The sequence below is a fragment of the Balaenoptera ricei genome, chromosome 13 (assembly GCF_028023285.1).
Source record: "Balaenoptera ricei isolate mBalRic1 chromosome 13, mBalRic1.hap2, whole genome shotgun sequence".
Taxonomy (NCBI): domain Eukaryota; kingdom Metazoa; phylum Chordata; class Mammalia; order Artiodactyla; family Balaenopteridae; genus Balaenoptera; species Balaenoptera ricei.
In genome coordinates this window covers 13,170,483-13,182,665 of record NC_082651.1, presented here as the reverse complement: position 1 = coordinate 13,182,665, position 12,183 = coordinate 13,170,483, and the positions used below count along the sequence as shown (strand labels likewise).

The 12,183-nt window shown below is 48.6% G+C and overlaps 1 long non-coding RNA gene across 2 annotated transcripts in view; it reads left to right on the top strand.

The window, feature by feature from the left end:
- The first annotated feature begins 15 nt into the window (after positions 1-15).
- Positions 16-12,183, top strand: part of LOC132376838 (uncharacterized) — a 32,412-nt gene continuing 20,244 nt past the window's right edge. For both annotated transcript variants that reach the window (XR_009506443.1, XR_009506442.1), the window contains exons 1-2: positions 16-730; positions 3,452-3,521. This is a non-coding gene — a long non-coding RNA (uncharacterized LOC132376838). The remainder of the gene's footprint in view (positions 731-3,451; positions 3,522-12,183) is intronic.

The window sequence follows — 12,183 nt, the reverse complement described above, 5'->3', positions numbered from 1 at the left end:
ACGCCCCCAGCTGGGAGCCTGTCCACGTGGGGAGGGCCAGCCCCCTCCCTGCGGCCTTGCCCTGGCGTCCTGGCACCTTCTGGCCGCGCCTGCTGGTTAGCGGCGGAGGCCGCGGGGCGCCCTCACCCTGCCGCTGGAGTTCGTCAAGCGGGGATTGTAGAGGCCGCGACCAAGGTCATAGTTCCTCCCGCGCGAGCCCAGTTTTAAGGAGCTGGCCGCGCCTCAAGCCGCACTTTCAGCGCACTTGTGACCTGCCGCATCCGGAGGCCACACCTGGCCGAGTTCCCTCCCTCCCGTCCTCCCGGTGACGCTGCAGGAGAGCTCGCGCCCTGGGGCTCCGAATCCAGTCCCGGCACGTTGTCGCACCTGTGACTTGCCCTTGGCCAGACAGGCACTGTCCCTCGCCGGGGGAGGGAAAGGGCTCACGTGGTCGCTTTACTCCCGCAGTCATGCACTTGGGTGAAAACAGACTGAGCAGTCACGAGAACCAGGTTGTCTCCCAGTTATGGCGCAGAGCCCCAGGACGGCTGCGAGTCATCAGTTTCCCCGCGGCAGACCTGCGTTTTCTGCGCCGCAGCTGTGGCGCGTGGGGAAGGACGCTGCTCCGGATTCAGATCCTGACTCCTGCTTGCTGCAGTGTGTCACCTTGAGCGACTTCCAGATCTCTCTGACGGCGTTCTCAGGAATGTAAATTGTTAACAATCCCTACCTACCTGGTAGCGGGGATTAAGTGAGTTAACGTGTGTGAATGTGACTAGAACTCAGTAGGAGTTCAGTGAATGCTAATTTCCATCTTGCTCTTTCCGTGAATATTCCTGTTTTAGAATGTAGAAAAGGTTGTAAGGGTGTTCTCTTTGCATCCCGGAAGCTTTCCTATTTTGAGATAGATTGATTTCTGGCCCCCCTACATGGTATATAATGTAGTTTTGACATTAGTAAGATTTGCTCTGCACATTTAGGGGCATTTCACTCTTTGGCTTAAGTTCAAGACGAACCAATCATGCCAAGGGAGATTAAGGTCATCGTCTCTTGTCAGGGTTGTAGTGAGATTAAAGAATTCCCAACAGAAATATTTACCAGGCTTAGAATGTTCTGGAGCCCTCCCCGCCGTTTGCCATCTCTAGCAGCTGGGCACTGAATAGCAGGAACGAAGACGTTGTAAATCATTGCTATGTCCGGGTCATCTATAGAGGGTTAAACTCCACCGGAGTATCCTCTGACCTGCCTAGAAAATCTGGTGGAGTTATATGAGTAACTTACAAAGCTCTAAGTCCCAAGGTCATGTCCAAAAAAAGAAAATGCATGTCCGGGAGCACTGACCCTGGGGTGCAAATCTGATGTAATTCTGACATCTTAAATTGTACTCCTCCCTCCACCTTTACTTCATTTCCAGGTTATGAAAAAAAAATAAAGGACTGGTCTGTTAAAGGTCCTTAGTGTTCTGCCATTGAAAACAATAATTTTCAAAGCAGTTATTAAGGCAATTGCCTGGAACTTTTCCCAGTATGTGTTTTTTTTCATTCTGTCTGTTCTGTCTACTTTTGCTGGTCTGTGGTACTAGCTCTTTAAGTTGGCAAACACTTGCTGGACAGTGTCTGTTGAAGGCCGTGGGGCAGCCATGGTGCATATCTGTCAAGGCAAGGGCACAGTCCAGGCCTCCTGGGGTGGGTTTGAGGAGAGTGCTGGGGCAGAGATTCAGGAAATTCCCCTTGCGACACACATGAATGCTGTGAACATCTTCAGGCTCTAGAAGGGTTCTACCCTTTCTCCTTAGGACGACACTCAGAGTGAACTGGGCTGTAAAGGGACGTGGGGGGTTGCGTTGGGTCCTGGCCACCTCACCTGGGGAGAGAGGATCAGTGGGGTACAGCCCTTAGAGACCTGGACTTACCATGGTTGGGACGCCTCATCCTCCCATTGGGGAGGAGAGCTAGGGCTCTGCCTATGGAGAGAAGTTACAGTGCCTTGGAAATGGAAAAAGATGGAAAAAATGAGGACCACCAATTCACACACAAATGGCGCTGGTTCTGACCTTACGGCTGAACACAGGAAAGAGGGCAGAGATCCCAAGGATGATGTTTTTCTGTTAGAATCAAGGCGTTGGACACACTCTCTTGGACCCTAGCGAAGCCAGTTGGTCTGGTGGTTAAACGTATGGACAATAAAGCTGAACTACCTGCTCTGCTACTCACTAGTCACATAACCATGGGCAAGTACCTTCTATGCCTCAGTTTCCTCATCTGTAAAGGGGAGAGATTAAGAGTTGCTACTTCCTAGGGCTGTTGTGAGGACTCAATCAGTGTACGTAAAGTCCTTTGAAAGGATGTCTACTCCACGGCTGGTGTGATCTCGGCGCTCTTACTGAATTCAGTATCTAGCTGAAGGCCTACTGTGCAGAGCTCATGTTTAAAAGGAACTGTGTGTCACATGTCAGAGTTGCCATCCAGGCCAAGCTCTTTCAGACTTCTCCCATTGCTGATAAAGAATGGGGGGCCACGAGAAACTGGGGCCCACTGCCGGGGCCCTGGCGGGGTGGGATGGGGTATAGTGTGTGCCTCAGGGCACATGAGTGGGCTTGCTGGCCTAGGAGTGAGAGGCCTGGCCTGGCTCAGATCCTGACTGCCCCCAGGATCTTTGGTGAGTCCCTGCCACAGAGCCCGGGAGCTTAAGGGTCCCTTACCCACCCTCACCTCAAAGAGAATTGAACAGGGAATTCCCTGGCAGTCCAGTAGTTAGGATTCTGTGCTCTCACTGCCGAGGACCCAGGTTCGATCCCTGGTCGGGGAGCTAAGATCCCACAAGCCAGGCAGTGCAGCCAAAAAATTAAAAAAGAATTGAACAAGACAGCCTGCCGTGTGCCGCTGAACACCAACCTGGGCACTATGGGTTTGGAGTTTTCTTGGAGATGCTTCCATCTCTCAGTGACTCCATGGGTGGAGTTAAATTGTAGAGAGCTGGGAAAGCTGACCCACCAGCCCCTCCAGACCTGCAGAAGCATGGACAAAAGGAAGAGGCAGTACCACTTCTGCACTTTCTGAGCTCGGAGACGCTTGCAGTCAGAGAAATGCATCTGAGGTCACCATTCACTGAGCAGGAAGGAAGCATCCTGGAAAGGGTCTGCTTGGAGGAGGGGGCACTGCAGGGGGGAACGGAAACATTGTGGAGCCAGACCAGGATCCAAGGCAGTTTCAGAGGCCATCCATTCAGACTTGGATGGGAGATGGGAGAGGCACATTCAGGGAGAAGAAGGTGGGAGCCTTTGAGTAAAGGAAAACCACCTCTTCTCTACCCACCACTCCCCTCCGCTTGACTGCAGTCACAAATGAATGAAGTAGTGGTAATATCTACCATGTCTACTCTGCGCCAGACACTGTTTCAGATGCTCTACATGCATTAGCTCATGTGATGCTCTAATAAACCTCTCTTGACGTACTTTTACCTTATTTTACAGACGAAGAAACTGAGGCACAGAGAATGAAGCAACAGTTAAACCAGTGAAGAACCCCACAAACTTCGAGTCTGTAAGTGCTTTTTCCCTGGCTGTCAGTAAGTGCAGAGGCAAATAGGATGCCCTTAGGTGGTAACTCTTCTTTGCACTTAACCCGTTTACTTCCCCCTTCTTTCCTCTTTATTTTTGTTAACTCTGTTGCTTTTACAGCCTGTATTTTAAGCCTCTTCCAACCCTGTCAGAATAGAAAAGGGCATTTCTAGGAGACCTGACTTCAAGATTGCCCTCCCTTTCTCCAGAGTAAGAAGAGGCAGGAAGTCAGAGCACATGTTCTTCCCAAAAAGAAAGTTGATGCAATGGCCTGACCATGTCTTAGAGTTGCTGAAAACTCTGTTCTCTTCAGACTTCTCAAGAAAGGAAACGTGGGGGAGTTCCCTGGTGGCCTAGTTGTTCGGATTCTGGGCTTTCACTGCTGTGGCCTGGGTGCAATCCCTGATCGGGTAACTGAGATCTCATGCAAGCTGCGTGGCGCAGCCAAAAAAAAAAAAGGAGAGAAAAGAAAGAAAGGGAACCTGTCTTGTACCCAGCTGTAGTCAATGCCTACAGAAATAGGTTCAAAATAACGATTCAAGTAAGGACCACACATCACCATCCCACCACCACACTCCCACCTGCTCTGGATGTGGCTGGCTTCCATCGTCAAATATTTCCTCACTCCCCATCAAACAGGACTGGCCACCCAGTATCCGTGGCTCTGCCCCCACAAGGTCCAGGGACAGTTGCGGAGAGAGAGGGAATGTAGGGGAGGGACGCTTTCAAGCACCCACACAGCCAAGCTCTGATGTGGAGAGCTGCCTCAGGCCAGCATCCCACAGCCATAAAGAGCTGGATTTTGTTTGTGCCAGACAAACGGGTCAGTCTGTTCTTCTGCCAACACAAGGGGTGGGGGACTAGCCCACCCACTCTAGACTTTACGTGCCTCCTTCCGACTGCTCATCCCTGGTCTCTTCCCTTTGGTTTTTTTTTTTTTTTTTTTTTTTTTTTTTTTTTTTTTTTTTTTTAAAATTATTTTATTTTATTTTATTTATTTATTTTCTATGGCTGTGTTGGGTCTTCGTTTATGTGTGAGGGCTTTCTCTAGTTGTGGCAAGCGGGGGCCACTCTTCATCGCGGTGCGCGGGCCTCTCACTATCGCGGCCTCTCTTGTTGCGAAGCACAGGCTCCAGACGCGCAGGCTCAGTAGTTGTGGCTCATGGGCCCAGTTGCTCCACGGCATGTGGGATCTTCCCAGACCAGGGCTCGAACCCGTGTCCCCTGCATTGGCAGGCAGATTCTCAACCACTGCGCCACCAGGGAAGCCCCTTCCCTTTGGTTTTGAGTTCACACACTTGGGCATGATGTGGCGTAGGACCCAGACAGAGGGGGCAGCACCGAAGACCCAACGCAGCCAAAAAAAAAAAAAAAAACCAAAACGAAACAAAAAAAGAAAGAATTCATATTTATCAGATTTGCATTCTGACTGTTTAGTTCACAAACTGTGGTCACTAAAAAAACGATCAAGCCCATTGTTCCTGGGCACTTCTTCAGAAAGTCCTCTCCGGAGACCTCAACCAGGACTCCATTTTCCCCAAGGCCCAACTTTCTCAGCTCTTACCAGGGAAGCACGGAAGAAAGGCAGCTCGCTGGCAACTCAGGAACCGTGTGTGATGACACTCCTGTGGCAGAAGGGACAAGGGGTCAGCTCGCCGTCCCCGTGCCCCTGGACACTTGGCTTTAGGCCGAGAAAGTGAGTGGGCAGCAGGATGTGAGTCATCCACACGGCCCTCCCACGGGCTGGGTAGAGAGTAATGGCCTCAGGCGCTCCATTGCTTTCCCAGCTCTTCATTCTTTCACTCGTTGAACAAAAAAGTCTAGTATGGATCTGGCAGAGCAACAAGATTGACCAGCCCTCGCCCTCACAAAACACAAACTCCTTACACCCAGAATTTCACACCGAGGACCAGCCCTTAGCACAACAGCCAAGAAGGCAAAGTCAACCTTCCACCCTCCTCAGACCTGCCACTCCTGTTCCGGCCCACACAGTTCATCATCCAGGTCACTCTGATTCATCGTTCTTCTCTCAGCAAACATTTCCAGAGCACAGGAGGCTGCCCCCTGCTCTCCATGGGCGTCCCCCCAGCTGGCTCAGGGTCCCTCACTCATCTGATCCCCTCAGCAAGAGAAAGCTCTCCAAGAAGAGCCCGCCAGGGCTCAGTGGGTAAAACTGGAGAAAAAGCTGTCTGTTAGGGGAGCGACCGGCCCCCGTAGGCCCAGAAATTCAGATGTCTGGGGGCTCGGAGGGGCTTCAGCTGTTGGGAACTGCCTCACGGGAGACTGAGGTTCTAACAGAGCCCAGTTTCTTCATTTTCAGTGGGGAAATCCATTTCCAATTTCCCTCTTGCCCTCTGCCTAGAGCCTTGCTCCTGCAAGTGTGGTCTGCAGAGCAGCAACAAGGGAGCTGGCAGAACCCCAGGCCCACCCCAGACCTGCAGAATCAGAATCTGCATTTTAAAAAATGTGTTATTGAAGTATAGTTGATTTACAACGTTGTGTTGATTTCTGCTGAACAGCAAAGTGATTCATTTATACATACACATACATTTTTCATATTCTTTTCTATTATGGTTTATCACAAGTTATTGAATATAGTTCCCTGTGCTATACAGAAGGACCCTGTTGTTTATCCATCCTATATAATAGTTTGCATCTATTAATCCCAAACTCCCAATCCTCCTCCCACCCCGCTTGGCAACCACAAGTCTGTTCTCTATGTAGAATCTGCACTTTTTTTTTTTTTAATTTATTTATTTTTGGCTGTGTTGGGTCTTCATTGCTGTGCGAGGGCTTTCTCTAGTTGCGGCAAGCGGGGGCCACTCTTCATCGTGGTGCACGGGCCTCTCACTGTCGCGGCCTCTCGTTGCGGAGCACAGGCTCCAGACGCGTAGGCTCAGTAGTTGTGGCGCACAGGCTTAGTTGCTCCGCGGCATGTGGGATCTTCCCAGACCAGGGCTCGAACCCGTGTCCCCTGCATTGGCAGGCAGATTCTCAACTACTGCGCCACCAGAGAAGCCCGAATCTGCATTTTTAACAAGGTCCACATGGGACTCATAGGCACGTTACAGTTTGAGAAGCAATTACAAGAAGAATAATGATTCTTGTTATCTGGAAAGTTTAGAAACAATATGTTAATACCTTCTTTTTCAGTCGGATGTTGAAAAGCCACCACTATTTTCTGTTTTAAATCTGATCTTCCTGAGCAAGCACTCCAAGCATTTAGCTAAGGGGTAGTTCAGCACCTAAGCTGACTATCTACGATGAGAATCCTGCTCTACCATTTCCCTGCTATGACCTTAGGCAAATTACCTCACTTCCCTGTGCCTCACATTCCTCCTTTGTAAAGTGGAGATAATAGGGTTGTTATAAGGATTAAATAAGTAAAGTGCTTGGCTCATACCTGGCATTTAGCGAGCACTCAATACACTTGGATACTAATTGGATTTGGGTGTCCCCCAATTTTCTATATACTGCACTTACCATCTGTTAAGATGAAATGCTTCTGGAGTTGGTGGTCTCATCCACTATGCACAGATGCTTCCCAGTTTTCTTTTTTTAAAAAAAATTTATTTATTTATTTATTTATTTATTTATTTTGGCTGCACTGGGTCTTCGTCGCGGCTCGTGGGATCTTCATTGCAGCCTGCAGGATCTTTTAGTTGGCAGCCTGCGGACTCAGTTGCGGCATGCATGTGGAATCTAGTTCCCCGACCAGGGATCGAACCTGGGACCCCTGCATCAGGAGCACGGAGTCTTACCCATTGGACCACCAGGAAAGTCCCTGCTTCCCAGTTTTCTTTTCTAAAAGTGACTTTATTCCTGGGGGCAACCTACTGTTACCCCCGAATAGATTCATTTCAGGACTGTCCATTTAATTTATTCCATACCCGCCATCTGCAGGGAATTGAACTTGTTCACTGTGACCTTGGATAATGCCTCTGACGATGATTTCTGAAAACCTTGAATATTTGTGTAGGGCTCTTACCCTCCAGGTACCTTCAAAAGCGTTGTTTCATCTTCACAACTGTGTGATGTAGGCAGAACAAGTATTATTACCCTGCTGTACAGGGAAATGAGAATCTGAGAGCCCATGGCCACACGGTAAGTGGCGGAGCAGGGCCTGGAATGCTGTCTGGTACAGGATGCCCTGGCAGGCCCTGGATGAATGACTCAAAACCCAGCGTTCTTCCCACCACCCAGGGTTGCCTCCAATGTAAACCAGAGGAGCGACTTTCAGGGGTGAGGCTTTCAGGCCAGATAAGGGAGAGAGAGCAAAAGGAGAGACCTCAATTTCAAATACTCTGTTCCATTGTCCCCATAAGAATTCATATTTGGACTTCCCTGGTGGTGCAGTGGTTAAGAATCCACCTGCCAATGCAGGGGACACGGGTTCTATCCCTGGTCCAGGAAGATCCCACATGCCGCGGAGCAAGTAACCCCGTGCACCACAACTACTGAAGCCTGCACGCCACAACTACTGAAGCCCGTGTGCCACAACTACTGAAGCCCGCGTGCCTAGAGCCCGTGCTCCGCAACAAGAGAAGCCACCGCAGTGAGAAGCCCGCGCACCACAACGAAGGGTAGCCCCAGCTCGCCGCAACTAGAGAAAGCCCCCACGTAGCAATGGAGACCCAACGCAGCTAAAAAAAAAGAATTCATATTCGTATTTATCAGATTTGCATTCTGACTATTTAGTTCACAAACTGTGGTCACTAAAAAAACGATCAAGCTAAATAATACGGGCAGATGTTAAAAACTACACCATACATGGTGGGAGTGTAAATTGGTGCAGCCACTATGGAGAACAGTATGGAGGTTCCTTAACAAACTAAAAATAGAGCTACCGTATGATCCAGCAATCCCACTCCTAGGCATATATCCAGAGAAAACCATGGTTCGAAAGGATACATGCACCCCAATGTTCAATGTACAACAGCCAAGACATGGAAGCAGCTTAAATGTCCATGACAGATGAATAAAGAAGATGTGGTACATGTATACAATAGGATATTACTCAGCCACTAAAAAGAATGAAATAATGCCATTTGCAGCAACATGGATACCTGAGATTATCATACTAAGAGAAGTCAGACAGAGAAAGACAGATATATGATTTCACTTATATTCGGAATCTAAAAAAGAAAAAGTGGTACAAATAAACTTATTTACAAAACAGAAACAGACTCACAGACTTAGAGATGAACTTATGGTTACCAAGGGGGAAGGATGGGGCGAAGGGATAGATTGGGAGGTTGGGATTGACATACACACATTGCTATATTTAAAATAGATAACCAACAAGGACCTACTGTATAGCACAGGGAACTCTACTCAATATTCTGTAATAACCTAAATGGGAAAAGAACTTGAAAAAGAATAGATACACGTATATGTATAACTGAATCACTTTGCTGTACCAATACAACATTGTTACTAGACTATATTCCAATATAAAATAAATTTTTTTTAATTTTTAAAAATTAAATTAAAAAAATATACACCATACAGAAGAGTTTCAAGTTAAAAGTGCCCCTACTTAGAACCCCAATTTTCTAATCTAACCCCCAAAATAACTGCTATTAACAGTTCCTTGTGAACTCATGACATCATTTAATATAATTAAATATGTACAGATTTTTGTATGTCAGTCATACCTCAACAAAGTGGTTTCTTAAAAAATTCCTGTGATACACACATAGAAAGTATTTATGTTTTTGTATAATACAAAATACATACCGGGCTTCCCTGGTGGCGCAGTGGTTGAGAGTCTGCCTGCCAATGCAGGGGATACGGGTTCGAGCCCTGGTCTGGGAAGATCCCACGTGCCGCGGAGCAACTAGGCCCGTGAGCCACAACTACTGAGCCTGCGCATCTGGAGCCTGTGCTCCGCAACAACAGAGGCCGTGACAGTGAGAGGCCCGCGCACCGCGATGAAGAGCGGCCCCCGCTCGCCACAACTAGAGAAAGCCCTCGCACAGAAACGAAGACCCAACACAGCCAAAAATAAAAAATAAATAAAATAAATAAATTAATTTAAAAAAAAAACAAACCCATTTAAAAAAAAAAAATACATACCATGTTTCTTTTTTTAATCAAGTGAAATCCTACCACGCAGTTATACAACTGGTTGTTTTCACTTAACATTTTTAGATACCTTTGCATATAGAGCTCCCTGATTCCTTTCTCTTAAAATCTGCATAATAGTCCATCATAAGGTGTATGTGTCCGTGCGTGTGTGTCCTAGCATGAGTGGCGTAGCTGGATCATAGGCTATGTGAATGTTCTCATTTATAGGGTATTGCCAAACGACGAGTTAGGTGCCCACCTGTAAGCCTATAAGAGAAAATGCCAGTTTCAAGGCTCAGGATGTTTTAGATCTCCTTCAGGTCACACGTGGTCAGTGGCCTAATGGCCCACCTACGTCTCCTTCATCAATATCAACCTCCCTCTTTAGCATCTCTGAACTCTCTGTCAGAATGAGACCTTTTTTGGGGGGGTTGGGGGGGGCGGTTCCCAGTGCACATAGAAGTTATATTTACGCTATACTGTAGTCCATTAAGTGTGCCATAGCACTGTGTCTAAAAAACAATGTACATACTTTAATTTAAAAAATACTTTATTGCTAAAAAATTCTAACCATCATCTGACCCTTAAGCAAGTCATAATCTTTTTGCTGGTAGAGGGCCTTGCCTTGATGTTGGGGGCTGCTGACTGATCAGCGTGGTGGCTACTGAAGGTTGGGGTCGCTGCAGCAGTTTCTTAAAATAAGACAATGAAGTTGGCCGCGTCAATCAACTCTTCTGTTCAAGAACAGTTTCTCTGTAGCGTGCCGTACTGTTTGATAACATTTTACCCACAGTCAGAACTTCTTTGAGAATGAGACCTTTGGACCCTCATCCCCAGCAGTAGACTTTTTTTTTTTTTTCTCCTTCCAGCTCTTTACTTGTCATTCCTGCACAAATCTGTCTTCCCCTTCACACTGTGCCTCGCAGAGTAGACCAAGACCACTCTCCTTCCTCCGTCCGTCTTCCCTTCCTGCCCTGCACTCTCTAGAGCAGCCTTCCCAGCCCAGCTGTGGTCATGCACCTCCTTCCCCCCTGGGGGTGTATGTTTGCTTTTCCAGTGAGGTCATCCTCGAAGTCACCTCCTTGCTTGTTGATGTTCCTATATCCACAGGGCCTGTTGGCCTGGTGCTCGTTAGGGGGTCAGCGTGGGTAACCAGATCCTGAAGAGACACGCTCTGCCACTGAGAGGACTTTAAATCTGTAGTTACTCACCACCTCAGCAAAGGCTGGCTGAGAACTTGCTGCCAAGAACTCTGATGATTAACCCCGGCCTCACCCCGCCCCCACTTCCTCGTGGTTACCCACTTCTACTTCCTGTCTGTCTGCTTGTGCCTGGGGAGCCTAAAACGGGGGCCAATCAGAGGGCTTCACGGACGTTTCCAACCCTCTGGACAATAGCTACCAGTTCTAATGGGGGCCTCTGCTAGAGAAAGGAGAGTGGAATCCAGGGCAAGAGGGAAAAGGAATTGATGCTGGTGCTCCGGGCCCCAATGCTGAGCTGAGAACACCCTCGCCTTTCCCCAAAAGTGCCTCCCCTGGCCAGCCGCCCGACTTCCCTCTGCTGCCCAAGCCCAAGAGTGAGGAGCACAGACAGTGGGGGGACCCAGGAGCGGGCCCGAGATGAGGGGTGAGGGCGTGCAGCCTGTTGTGAAATCCAAGCTTAGCATCTCCATCCACCGCCTCCACCACGTCTGAGCCCTTTCTTCATTTTATCATCTCTCCGTAGCAGATTTATTACTTTTCTCACCACTATCTCCTTCTGCCTTCAAACTTCCAGGAATCTCCTTTTGTTCTTACTGTCACTGAAACCAAGCAGGACCCTACGGGGCCCTCCCAGATACAAAAGCCCCTCCGTGTCCCCCCTTTCTTGTTTGTAGAAAAAGGCTTTAGTCGCCTAGAACTTCCCTGAGTTCCAGAGCAGGAACAAGGAGTTACTCAGCAGGGAAGTGAGGGAATGCAGAAACAAAGGAAAAGCAGTTAAACAAGAAAAGTAATGACAATAGTTCAGCGAAAAAACAGAGTCCTGGTTCTATATCCCAGTCCTAGCCCTACATCCCAGAGTCTTCAAGGGATATACATCACAATGTGACACTATCTTAAAGTTTTCTGCCCAAACTAAGACCTCCACCGCCACCACCCCACCCCCCACCCCGCTCCCCCTGCCACCCGGGTACTGGTGCCCTGCAGATGAATGCTGTACCTTCCTTCACCACAACCCGGTGTCGGTATCGGTGACATCACTTGTATCTACCACGCGCTCCTTGAGATGAGGAGCCTCTTCTCCACCCGTGGCTGTCTCTCTCTGAAATACATGGCCGTCTTCTCCACACCTGCCAAAACCTCTGCCACTCCCTGGCTCCAAACCCCAGCCTTCGCTCTGCTCTGATTTTCCTGAATCCTCTGCACTTGATGATGTCAGTGGACCTCTTTCTTAAGGTTGTCCTCTCTGCTGACATCTGTGTGCTCTCCCTCTCCGATTCCACGCCCGTCTTCTTCCGTAATGCCTCTCTCTCTCTCTTCTCTTTCCCCCCCACCCCCACATCTCCCTTGGGATTCTTGCTCTAATCCACTGCCGCC